General features: G+C 45.0%; 1 non-coding gene across 1 annotated transcript; it reads left to right on the forward strand.

Moving 5' to 3' along the window:
- Nucleotides 1-13,158: 13,158 nt before the first annotated feature.
- On the forward strand, nucleotides 13,159-13,319 carry LOC135173744 (U1 spliceosomal RNA). Its single transcript, XR_010301414.1, has one exon. It is a non-coding gene; the product is annotated as a U1 spliceosomal RNA (small nuclear RNA).
- The last annotated feature ends 527 nt before the right edge of the window (nucleotides 13,320-13,846 follow it).

The following is a 13,846-nucleotide window of genomic DNA, read 5'->3' on the forward strand; positions in this document are numbered from 1 at the left end:
GGGCCCCATCCTCTTTAACATCTTCATAGATGATCTGGATGAGGGCATGGAGTCAGTCATCAGCAAGTTTGCAGATGACACTAAGCTGGGGGCAGATGTGACTGAGTTGGAGGGCAGAAGGGCTCTGCAGTGGGACCTTGACTGCCTGGACAGATGGGCAGAGGCCAATGGGATGGGGTTCAATAGCTCCAAGTGCAGGGTGCTGCACTTTGGCCACAACAACCCCATGCAGAGATACAGGCTGGGGTCGGAGTGGCTGGAGAGCGGCCAGACAGAGAGGGATCTGGGGGTACTGATTGATACCCGCCTGAACATGAGCCAGCAGTGTGCCCAGGTGGCCAAGAGAGCCAGTGGCATCCTGGCCTGCATCAGGAATGGTGTGGTCAGCAGGAGCAGGGAGGTCATTCTGCCCCTGTACTCTGCACTGGTTAGACCACACCTTGAGTACTGCGTTCAGTTCTGGGCCCCCAGTTTAGGAAGGACATTGAGATGCTTGAGCGTGTCCAGAGAAGGGCGACGAGGCTGGTGAGAGACCTCGAGCACAAGCCGTATGAGGAGAGGCTGAGGGAGCTGGGGTTGTTTAGCCTGGAGAAGAGGAGGCTCAGGGGTGACCTTATTGCTGTCTACAACTACCTGAGGGGTGGTTGTGGCCAAGGGGAGGTTGCTCTCTTCTCTCAGGTGGCCAGCTCCAGAACAAGAGGACACAGCCTCAGGCTGCGCCAGGGGAGATTTAGGCTGGAGGTGAGGAGAAAGTTCTTCACTGAGAGAGTCATTGGACACTGGAATGGGCTGCCCAGGGAGGTGGTGGAGTCGTCGTCCCTGGGGCAGTTCAAGGCAAGGTTGGTTGTGGCACTTGGTGCCACGGTCTAGCCTTGGGCACTGTGGTAAAGGGTTGGACTTGATGATCTGTGAGGTCTCTTCCAACCTTGGTGATACTGTGATACTGTGATTTCCTTCATCAATCATTTATCAAATTAGGAATTGTATCTATAGGATAATCAGTAGAGTCCAGGTGGCAGGCCATTCTTCATCTCAGCTGTCTCTCAGGGCAGTCAGTCTCACAGGTGCAGATTGGTGTTCAAGAAGGGCAAGAATGTGGAGGAAGTCAGGAAACGGGAAACAGTTCTTCTTTCAGCAGGTGAGATGTTTCAGAGTTCATGCTTATGTGCTGTGGGTTCATCCTGGATTCATCTGGATGGCACATTGCTATCTAGAAAAGAAAATTGTAACAACTTATAACTATTAACTATTACACATTAATTTATATTACAAACTGTGAAATTAAACTGTCTCACCCAGAGTGAAATTCCTTTGTGGGACACACTGGATTCCACCATTTTGTTGCATTGCAAGTATGGCCAGGGCCTGCACCATGGATCCCACCCCAGATGAGTTTGCCCCCACCCAAAGGAGGAGAAACCCACAGTTTTTCCCAAGAGATTCCTTTCACAAACGGAGGAACTCCATCTCCTTCTGCTATTTGCAACAGGTCTGACTGAGCAGAACCAGCTCAGTTTGCAGATCCTCTGCTATGTATCAACCAAGTGGCTTGTGTTAGGTGTTTGTCCCAGTTTTTTAAAAGTTCCACCTCTTGTTGCTTTCAGGGTGGTTTTCAGTAAGCTGTGGGAAAGACTGAGCACTACAAAAGTTGGTGCATAGTAGGGGATATGCCATATCCTTTCTATACCACATTCTTTGGCCCAATTGCTTATAAGGTTATTCTGGGAATGGATCTGATTCAATCCTCTCTGAAGTACCATGTCTCCACAGGATTTGTCTCTCTAGGCCCAGAATGGTGTTATGGGCAGTAGCATAAGGTACTAGATATGTGTCCCACCATCCAGTGTTTGCCTCTGCAACAGTCAGCACACACTGCTTACATGACAACTTCAACGAAGGGGTGTGTAATAAATCTGATATACCTTTCCATACTTACATTTCAACCATTGTCCTCCATATCACAAAGCTTTCATTCACTTAGCTTGCTTTGTGGCAGCACATATATCACAGTCTTGAATAACCTGAGCTATAGCATCTGTAGATGCATCCACTGATCTGTCACGAGCCCACTGGTATGTGGCATCTCTTCCTTGGTGACCAGAAGAGTCATAGGCCCACTGAGCTAAAAACAGTTCACCTTGGAGTTTCTGGTCCATGTGGGAAACTTTAGCAGCTACATCTACCTGATGGTTCTGTTGGTGTGGCTTTGCATCTATGTGTGCATCATGTGCCATTCCTTTATTGACAGTTTCTCTAGACAGGCAGCAATGTCTTGCTACATGTCAGCAGCCCAAATAGGCTTTCCTTTTCACTACCAACCATCCCATTTCCATTCCTTCAGCCATCCCTATAAGGCATTTGTTAGCATCCATGAATCAGTGTAGAGGTGAAGTACAGGCCACTTCTCCCATTCAACTATATCCAGATGGATGGTTTTTACCTCTGCAAATTGGCTTGCCTCCAGGACGTGGCCAGCAGTGGAGAGAGTTGAGTGGAGCAGCCTGGCAGCAGCTAAGACTGACTGCCAGAGCCCTCTAGGCACACAGGCAGCAGCCAGAAGGCAGGGCTGCGCCATGTGATTTGTGTCCAAGCTGCTGCTGAGTGGAGCTGTGGGGACACAGGGCCGTGCCATGTGGCCGCTGCAACTGCTGCCTGCCAAGGTGGGCTTCATCCAGCCTCCTCCCTCCCTCTGCTTCTTCAGAAGTACCCTTGGGTTTCTTCCCTCATACTCTACTCTTCAGGGGCATGTTGAGGGCACCATCCCTAGATCTAAACAAAATCCTGTGTGCACCTCCACCCCCTAGTGGCAGCATTTGAGATGATGAAAACACTCATGGTCTCACAACAGGAAGTGTGGCAGATAGGAAGGAGTGGTGTTGCATTTCATTGTCTACTGCACACCTGTTTCTCCTTGGCATCTCAGCATTCCAGTGACAAGAGCCCAGAGACACTGCAAGTCTTTTGGCTCTGGTGATTTAACTGCTAGACAGTCCAAGGAAATACCTATCCAACCATGGTGGTTGGACATTTCTCTTCAAAACCACTACTTCTGTCAGCAAAAGCCTTAGCTTTTGAGGAAGCTGGGCACCAGGTTTCTAAAGGCCTTATTCCTCTGCATCTTTTGTCAGTGAAATCAGCACCATCACTAAGCTCACACAACAAAAACAGCACTCGTACCACAAAATGTTCATCTTTCACCAGAGGTGTCATACTTGTATCAGAGAACACCTCTGTGCTTGATCAGACACACACATTTCCCAGATACCACCAGAAAGGCCAGACACTTTGCTAAGTCCCTGACGCTATAGGAGGGCTGGCAAGACAGCAGGCAGGAACTCTTTAATTGAGGCCCCATCTGAGAGCTCAGGAAGGACACTCCTTTCTACAGGCAAAGCTCTGCAACCAAGGAGGAGCTGGGAGGTGGTTCAGCTGGCTTGAGTGAGGGTTAGGGTCTATAACACTCTGGCTTTTAAGCCAAAGCAACAGACAGTATGCTGCTTGTTCAGGTTGCAGCTCTCTATCCCACAATACTAATACACTGTTTACTACTCAGGAGAGGAGAAAAATAAGACTGTTGCTTAAGCCCTTTGCAAATAAAAGGCTGTATATTTGTATCATAGTAGTATCATAGTATCATCAGGGTTGGAAGAGACCTCACAGATCATCGAGTCCAACCCTTTACCACAAAGCTCAAGGCTAGACCATGGCACCAAGTGCCACGTCCAATCCTGCCTTGAACAGCTCCAGGGACAGCGACTCCACCACCTCCCCAGGCAGCCCATTCCAGTGTCCAATGACTCTCTCAGTGAAGAACTTTCTCCTTACCTCGAGCCTAAACCTCCCCTGGCGCAGCCTAAGGCTGTGTCCTCTTGTTCTGGTGCTGGCCACCTGAGAGAAGAGAGCAACCTCCTCCTGGCCACAACCACCCCTCAGGTAGTTGTAGACAGCAATGGGGTCACCCCTGAGCCTCCTCTTCTCCAGGCTAAACAACCCCAGCTCCCTCAGCCTCTCCTCATAGGGCTTGTGCTCAAGGCCTCTCACCAGCCTCGTCGCCCTTCTCTGGACATGCTCAAGCATCTCAATGTCCCTTTTAAACTGAGGAGCCCAGAACTGAACACAATACTCAAGGTGTGGTCTAACCAGTGCAGAGTACAGGGGCAGAATGACCTCCCTGCTCCTGCTGACCACACCATTCCTGATGCAGGCCAGGGTGCCATTGGCTCTCTTGGCCACCTGGGCACACTGCTGGCTCATGTTCAGACAGGTATCAATCAGCACCCCCAGATCCCTCTCTGTCTGGCTGCTCTCCAGCCACTCCGACCCCAGCCTGTATCTCTGCATGGGGTTGTTGTGGCCAAAGTGCAGCACCCTGCACTTGGAGCTATTGAACCCCATCCCATTGGACTCTGCCCATCTGTGCAGGCGGTCAAGGTCCCTCTGCAGAGCCCTTCTGCCTTCCAACTCAGTCACATCTGCCCCCAGCTTAGTGTCATCTGCAAACTTGCTGATGACTGACTCCATGCCCTCATCCAGATCATCTATGAAGATGTTAAAGAGGATGGGGCCCAGCACAGATCCCTGAGGGACACCACTCATGACTGGCCGCCAGCTGGATGTGGCACCATTCACCACCATTTATATTTGTGTAGATATAAATAAAAATTTGCAGATTTCTGTGGCTAAAATGAAAGGAGAAGTGAGAGGATTGTACTCTGGCTACATATAAGTACTGTTTGTTTAAGAAATAGAAGGATATGAGCAACTGCATAGTAAGTATATACTTAACCACATATGCTTAGGATGACATGGGCACAGGAAACCACTTTCTACTGTTTCACAACATGAAGTAGTCTGCCACTGATAGGTCTCACATGAGGTCTGAATCTATTAATTTACAAACTCCCTTGACCAGTGGCAAAGGACGATAATAAGACCTCATTCAGCAAGGTCAAACCAGACAGACCACAGATAGCTTCGTTTCCAAGTGAGGAGCCAGGACAGGTTTTCAGTCTCTTGAGGAACTGCTTAATGCTTGGTCTGAGAAGTAATTTAGTTTGGGCTATATGAAGATGTCCTCCATTTTCAATAAGTTTCTATAAATATATATATATAATTACTGGTTTAAGTAGCCTGTGAGATGGTGGATGCCTGTTAAAACACCTCACCTACTGAAACACTGATGGAGTCAGTTTTCGTTTAATGGCATACAACCTACTGATTTTGAGCTCAGTGTTAACCCACTTCATACAAATCATGGCAAATCATATCCAGCTCTACAGGGACAATCCCACAGGCACTTTTCTTTTTTCAGCAGAATGTAAAGAAAAGCAGGGGCCTGCATGTCCACTACAGCAGCACCCTCAAGACTCTATGATGGCATTTGGCTACACAAACCCTCTCACATGTGTGGTGACAGCTCACACCAGTAAGCACAGAACTAGTGGGCTGATGGAAGCAGACGACATAAAGCCTAACACAACATTGCCTCTTTAAAAGTTACTTTGTTCCTTCCCTGCTGAACACAGCTAAAACGTCTGTGGGACAGACATGCAGCTAGATGAAGAAGTGAAAATCAGGTTGCTTCAAATCAGTATTTCTCTGCAAAGGTGAGAAGAGAAGCATAAATCACCAAACTTCTGCTTCCAACGTGGGAATGAAGCAGAGAGAGTCATTAGTACAGAGAAAAGAAATTTATAATGGGATCAGTCAAAAGCACACTCTGCTTTGAAAATATGTCATGGAAGTTTCCCATCCCACTGAATCCAAATTACAGCTCTCTGCCCAAATGCCTCTTTCAAAGTGAGATGACATGGCTCCCTCAGGGAGATTCTGTCCCTATTCTGAGACATCCCTTTTTTTTGGTCTTGCAAAGAAAAGGTTTCATTTTTCGTACATGAAGTTCAGCTGTCTCCTTTCTCTGGAGTACCATGCCCAGAATCAATATTGCTTTCCTCTGGGATGTGCACATCCTCAGTCCTTGTAACTCTGAAACGGTTGTGGTGCTGACAGTTCACTCTCTCTAGAAATCTACAGCATTAAGTGAAACTCCTTTTTAGAGTTTGTAGTGGTAAACTTTCCACAAAATTCTACCTCTTCATATTTCCACACCATAAATACAAAACTTACTCTTTTTTGACATCTTGCCACTGCAAACCTTCTCCAGATGGAATAACAATCTTCTGCAGAGGTAAGACAATGAGGTTTGCTGTCCTTCCAAGCATTGGTGATTGAAAGATTGACATCATGAAGGTCAAAACTAAACCACTTACTTATGTCCCCCATTATTCTAGATAACTACTTTCCTGCTCAAGACAGTGGTTTTTTTTTCTCCTCAGCCTTTCCACTGTCAGGAAGCACAGTCCTGACTGCCTCCTGGATTATCAGATGTTCAAGAACTTCCTAGAAGCTGCTATATTTTTAAAGTTTAGCTCAGACATCTCTCCTTAATTGAGCTTTTGGACTTCAGACATCCCTAACAGACTGTGTTTTGGTCTGGAGATCAGTGCTAGTGAGTTCTCTTCTATGCTTTCAGGCATGTGAGAAGCAGATATTCTTCCAAACAGACTCTGCAGTGTATGAACAGGGGGGGGGACTGTTCCTGTGTACAGCTGATGCCTATTAGCAGTAATTATAGTAACAGATACCAGCATTGTAACCTGCTCTGGCAGTGACGTTTTTCATCTACTACTGCTTAGCACAATCCTTCTAGTTCTTCTTTGCATACTTTATAGTATAACTTCCCTGGATGCCCTTCTCAACCCTGACAGGAACAAAGGTCTTTGCTTTCATCCCTGCATTTTGGCTTTTGGAACACTTTTCAATAATAGCTTTTGTACTCAGGACAATATTTAGGCACTCATGCCAGTATCCATTCTTCAAAAGTAGGAGGCTGATCAAAACTAACTCATCTCTTCCTATCCATTTGAGTGATGAGTGTTGTCCAGTGATGTATCAGGAGTGCAAGTTTCATGAACTACTCAAAGCTCCTCTCAAAAGAGGCAAAATGACTACAGAGCATTTGAGAAGTTTCTGATCAAGTGCTAGTTCACCTGTCACTAGCTTTGAATATCTAGTTCTGCCATGTACAGAAATATTATTTGATCTTCTGTCTCCTCCTGTATGCAATCTCAAAAACTGTTCCACAAATCTGTGATGCAGTACAGCAATATTTTGGCATCATCTTAGGGCTTCTAATTTGTACTTGTATTCCCTTCCTTCTGAGACTGCTATCACTTAAAGAAAAAGTCTTCTTTTTTTTTTTTTTTTTTTTTGCACAAATATAAAGGTAAAACTAACTTCTGTTAATTCCATGAAGACAATTTCATTCTGAATGAAAACAGTAACCAAATCCTGTGTAATGTATTGAAGTCTGTACTTATTTTCTGTGCCAAACACCTAGATTCTCCCTCATTTTTTTTTCTCTTGTACTGCTTTTCTAATGACATTGTACATTAATCAAAATTAAACTGCAGCCTGGGAGATGTTGTTTAACTGTGTTATGGAACAAAGGAAGGACTGGTGCCTGCACAGAAGGCCTGAGGGACTAGAAGTGCAGCCCCATTCATGTGGTGGACAGGATCACTTTGTGATCAGCACTCAAGAGAGAATGCTGATGTAGACAGAATTATATCATAGAATCATATCATAACATAGAAACAACCAGGTTGGAAGAGACTTGCAAGGTCATCCAGTTCAACTTATCACCCAGCCCTATCCAATCAACTAGACCATGGCACTAAGTGCCTCTTTCAGTCTTTTCTTAAACATCTCCAGAGACAGCGACTCCACCACCTCCCTGGGCAGCCCATTCCAATGGCAAATCACTCTCTCTGTGAAGAACTTCCTCCTAATATCCAGCCTATACCTCCCCTGGCACAACCTGAGACTGTGTCCCCTTGTTCTGTTGCTGGTTGCCTGAGAGAAGAGACTATCCCTCACCTGGCTACAACCTCCTTCCTCTAGGGGAGGTCAGGAAGCACACAAAGGCTCTGCTTCAGAGAAACATCAAATTAGGAGGCACTCAACAAGTGTCTCCCTGAGAAGAGAGGAACTTCCACAGCATTTCCAGCCAAGCCATCTCTGTGCTACCTAAACTGTGTTTCTTTCTGCACTGACCTCCTGCATGTAAGTTGGTAATTGTGCAACTGTGTGATGGGCTGGTAAAGAAAAATTAAGTAAGTGTGTCTTAAACTTATAAAAACACTGATTTATCTTCAAGCAGGTCATGCTCTTAATCTACCCTATCACATACAGTCAGGCACCACTAATGTTGTAATCAGAAAGACAACAGGGGAAACATGGAGCTGCATGTGGAAAGAAAGCTGAGACTGCATCAGCTCAAGACTTTTATCAGCATTAATTTCTGTGCAACAACACCTATAGTCATTCAGTGAATTCATGTTGATCCTTAATGTTATTACATAGTGGTTTTTTAGTAAGTATTTTATACATTTAAAGAGGAAAAAAACAGTCATGAAATTAAACGAGCCATGGCCTCTTGATGCTGCTCAGAGCTGCTCTACTGTTTGCAAAACTAAGACTCTTGATTTTAGTGTTCAAAATCCAACAATTACTAGTGCTAAGCAGCATATTGCATTCTGTTAATTTTAATAAGACTTACTTCTACTCAGAAAAAAAAAAAAGGCATAACTTGATAATAAAGATAGATTTACATACTAGACTCTCCTAGTTCTGTATTCACTGCCAGTCTCACATCAAAGACTTGAAACGCCAATCCAGGAAGCTTTCCTGCAGTCACAAGCCCCAGCTGTTTCATTTATGTAAACCATTTCAGAAGTGACAGAATTATAGCCTGATAAATAAAATCAGAAAAATAACTGAATAAAGTGAGATCATAGGATCATAGAATGTGAGGGGTTGAAAGGGACCCAAAGAGATCATCAAGTCCAACCGCTCTGCCAGAGCAGGACAATACTATCTAACACAGAACACATCCAGACAGGCCTTGAGATGGTGAAAGGTAATTTTTTTCCTGTAAAAACATTAAAGAGAAGAAAGTTCAAGAAGGCTGGTGAGATAGCAGGAGAAAAATTTTTAAAAAGTCAAACATACATGTTCTAGTCTAGAGCTTCCCAGAGACCCAAAGCCCAACAGAACAAAATTAAATAGAGGATTCCTCTCCCTCTTCCCACTTTGAAAATAAGAAAATTAGGTAGAAAGAGTGGAAAAGGGTAACACACTCACAGAAAGCAGTTTAGCACTGATTTCAGAAGTTAAAAATAACAATAAATAAAGGGTGTTAAAGGTAAGGGAGTTCACAGAGCCATAAGGAAAGACAAACTGGTACAAAAATATGTACAAAACCAGATTGATGACAACAAATGGAGGTAGATTCAGGAGGTAGCTGGTCCACTGCATGGTTGGATGGCCATGTGGCAGAGCTGGAGCAGCAAGGGTATTGCTCTTCAGGCAAGGCAAGCACAGACAGAGAAGGAGAGCAGGAAGTTCACCTGCTTTTATAGTGTTGCAGACAGGATGCGTGAGTGGGCTAACGTCTGTGTCTGGGGTCAGGTTCCAGACCATCTCCCAGTCCCCTAGAGGTTTAACCTGTAACAATGCACTAGGTCAATACCTGGCTAAGGTGAGGCAATATTTTAGATTCCTGAATTTCTGATGGCTCAGTGGAGCCACCAACGACTACATAGTTTGTCTCTCCTGTGTAGTATAGAGATTTGCCCAGTTGCTCCATCTGCAAGCATGTGATTTTTCACTGAACTAGAGCATGTTTAGAAAAGGCCTATAGAGATGATTTAAGAACACCAAGTGCAGAACTATTGTGCCTCTAGGGTGAATGTTCTAGTGGCTTCCCACTCTGTGGTGGTAGGCTGAAATAGGCCCAGTACAGGTCCCAGCATGTCCACACATGGTCCCCTCCTCCCTCTCCCCCTTCCAGAGAGGGAAGACATGGGAAAGATAATAAAAGGGGCCTGGAGCCACAATGTCTAAGGACCAGGGATTGCCCAAACAAGTTTTGCTCCTATTTACATCTTGTGGTAAAGAGGTTACACACATCTGACCTATGCTTGCCTCATGCAAGGCCCATACCTTCCCAAGTTTGGCTCATGCCATGCCTTAATATGGTTAAGCTCTTGCAAAATGCCACTTCATTAGTTAATGGTTCTGTTTATCTCAGTTGCCAGTTGTGCCAAATGATTCTCAGGCAACTGATAAAAGTAGGCCAGATTTGTAAAGTGTCATTTATCACCAAGGCTTGCTACTTCAAGCTGTGCCTTAACACTTTAAACCTTGTTTCCTGGAATTCTGCTGCACCTTAGTATACCAGGGAGAAGCACAAGAGCCCTACATCATCGTAGCACGTAGCCTTGTGTCCTAGACCTCATCACTTCAGCCGTTACCAAGAGCCTGAATCTCACTGGCAGGTAACAACAGCCTGAACCATACAGAAAAGGGGTAAGACCAGGAGAGCCAAGTGCCCCCGAGTAAGCTGCATTACAACCACTTGCAGTTACAACCACTGAAAGTGATAAATCACTCCAGCCCCAGTGCCTGCTTATGCAGACCTCACCGCAGTCTGTGCTGAGAGAGAAAGCAGGTTATTGCCAAGCAGCAAGACACCATGTCTGCCTGCACACCTGGGAATCTCTATGCAGAGCCTAGAACCCTGAAGGGTACTATCCACCTGAGAACAGACCAGGAGCCAGTCAGAGGACTTTGTGAGACCTGGACAGCCTATCAGACTCCCAGGAAGACTTATAAAACTTTTACTGGTCACCATACTGGTGGCAGAACCTCTCCAAGTGTTTTGTGTGCTGTCTGGACTATAAGCATAGCCCTGGTAAGCTCTGTAGAATTCAGGTCATGAGTAAACTGACCTTGTTTCTAAAAAGCCTCTTTGTAATTAAAAGTTCTCTGCCTACTCTGTACCTTACAGCTGCTTTTAGCAAAAAGGAGCCTCTTGAATCCCCCTAGAGGACAAGGAGCATATTGCACTGCAGGAATCTCCACTGTTTTACAGTTCCCTAGTTTTGCTAAACTGTTTTAAATTGTTTAATATTGCTCTATACACTGTACATATTTGTGCAACTGAGCACAAAAGACCCTGTAATTAAGACAATACTTTTTATTATTAATAAATCATTTTAATAATTTTAATAATATTTGCCTTGTCATATGTGCTGGTTTCAGGTTAATTTTTACTGAGAGAAATTAAGTGCTTAGCTGTGAGAAGAAAGAAAAAACAACAGTAACCTATATCACCACTCTTCTGCTGAGAAACACAACTAGTCAAAATACAGATAAGATGGGCACTTCTCACACACACACTGCTCAGCTCTCACTTCGGGCTGTGCCTTCTTTCTGGTGGTCTGCTCTCTGTGGCTTTAACTCTTTAATCCACCTAAGTGCTTTTTTCCTCTAACTTCCTGGATGTCTTTTTTTGACATGTCACCTCAGATCTCCAGATTTATCATGTGAGATATATGTGTGTTGATCTGGCTATTTCTGAAGGGAGGGAAAGAGGGAGGGGGTGGGGGTCATGAGCCCTCCTGGGGACCCTGATTGTTTCTGGGAGGGGTATTGTGTTTTTGTATAATTTTTATTTTGAATATAACTGTATATATTTGTGTATATATGCCTTTATATTGTGCTAGGCTGTAAATATAACTTCGTTCTTTAATTTCCAGCCATCTGAGTCTAGTCTGGGTGATTTTCTTAAGTGTGGGGGTGTGGGTGTCATGGAGGGCCTGTAGGCCCAAGAACTGGCTTATTTATGCCTTGCATGCCTGGACATGTTGTTCTGCCAGGACTCCTGGTTGTAAACAAGTTGTGTAAGCCACACTCACCCAGTTCATGTCTCCCTAGGGTAAGTCCATGTGAGCCCCATATATGGGAAAGTCCAAGCAAGAGCTTCTGCCTATTATGGTAAGATTTGGCTAACTGCCAGCCTGATTGGTCATTCTAGTGGCCAAAGAGGTCATTAATCTCGGTCCACAGTCAATAAATAGGGGTGAACAGGTAAACAACGTGCTCTGACTCACCTGCACGGCTCAGCTCAGCTCTAACCCCCACACTCGGATGCCATTGCATAGCTCCCATGCTCAGAGGCTCAGATCCTCATGCTTTGAATCATTCACAGCTCACCTGCCTGCATATCTTTCTTGCAGAGCTCATTTAAGCCTGCACATATATATATATATATATATATATATATATATATATATATATATATATATATATATATATATATATATATATATATATATATACATATATATATAAGGAGCCTATAGCCTCCTAAGCCAGCTGTGCACATCTGCATGCTATCATGCTATCAGGACCAGATGCTGCATTGCCTGTACCTATGGAGCTCAGACTCCCAGCAGCCATGCACACTTTGCATTCTTGCTGCCTATCATAGCCTGGTAAAAGCCACTGCCGCTGAGATAACCAGGAAGCAGGCTTTGAAATATCTGCACACACACACAGCCTGCTAGCTGTGAAGAACTGTGCCAGAGACAGCACAATATTCTCCTGCTCCTCAAATCCTGCCACCTGAGAAGTCCTGGACACAGCATCCAGAAGAAACCACCAGCACCAAAGACAGAGATCACATTCTTCACCAGGAAAAAAGGTTAGAGAAAACCTATTTCCCCACAAACCGGGAGGATTCACCTTTCCCCTCAAGCCGGGAGGATTCCAGCCTCTGAGTCCACAGGCAGAGACCCTGGAGAATAGGACATTAGACATAGGCTGTGACGCAGCCCTGGAGGGTGATTAATAATTAATAAGGATTGTGAGAAAAAGTTTTAATACCTCTATAAATATCTGTTACCTCTGCCATAGAGCAGAAGGAGTTTCAGCCTGCTCTGCTGGACAAATAGCACAAGACCCCAAGTGGCGTTAAGCCACAGGGAAAACTCCTCTCTCTGTTTATAGTTTGAATGTTTGCTAGTTAGAACAAAATCCTGTACATATTTTATCCTAAATTGTTTTCATAACTGTGTACCAACCTTTTATATTAATGTACAGTGGTTGAGGGTGGCAAGAGTTCAGAATATTGAATTTAATAAATATAAATTTTTATATAAAATTATAATGCCCCGACCAATTTCTTTCCTCCGCCAAATAGGCGTAGGTAGCAGAAATCCCCCTCTGCAACAATGGATAACTCCCAAACCATCACTTACCTGGCAGGGGAGACACCATGGTGAGGCAGGTGGTTTTCCCAGGGCGAGGCTCATCCTTTGCACTCCGGGTGTGCTGTCCCCTGCGATTTCCCCAAATGCGGGAAACTCGACTGCATCATTTGTGGTGGGGGGGGTATAATTATTAATTTTGTGGCAGAAGGCGGCGGCCGGGCGGGGATGTGGCGAGCAGCCATGGCGGCCAGGGATGGGCTGGGCCCGGCGCAGTGGGCAGTCACCAAGTTTTTGGGTTGTTTTTTTTTTTTTAGGAACTGGAAGTCCTGGTCCACCAGGGTGACTATGATATAGTTGCCATTTCAGAAACTTAGTGGGAAGACAGGCATGGTTGGCGTGCTATACTGGGGGGATACAACCTCTTCAGGAGAGATAGACAAGGGAGAAGAGGAGGAGGGGTGGCTCTGTATATTAGGGAGTCACTCCTTGACATTGAGCTTGAGGTGAGGGATGAAGGGATTGAGAGCTTGTGGGTTAAAATCAGAGGGAGGACTAACAAATCTGACATCCTGGTTGGAGTCTGGTATAGACCACCCAACCAGGATGAGGAAACAGATGAGATATTTTACAAACAGTTGGAGGCTGTCTCAAGATCTTCTGATCTTGTCCTTGTGGGTGATTTTAACCTGCCAGGTATCTGCTGGGAACTTAATTCAGCAGAGAGGAGG

This window comes from Pogoniulus pusillus, chromosome Z, assembly GCF_015220805.1.
Source record: "Pogoniulus pusillus isolate bPogPus1 chromosome Z, bPogPus1.pri, whole genome shotgun sequence".
In the NCBI taxonomy this organism is placed as follows: Eukaryota; Metazoa; Chordata; class Aves; order Piciformes; family Lybiidae; genus Pogoniulus; species Pogoniulus pusillus.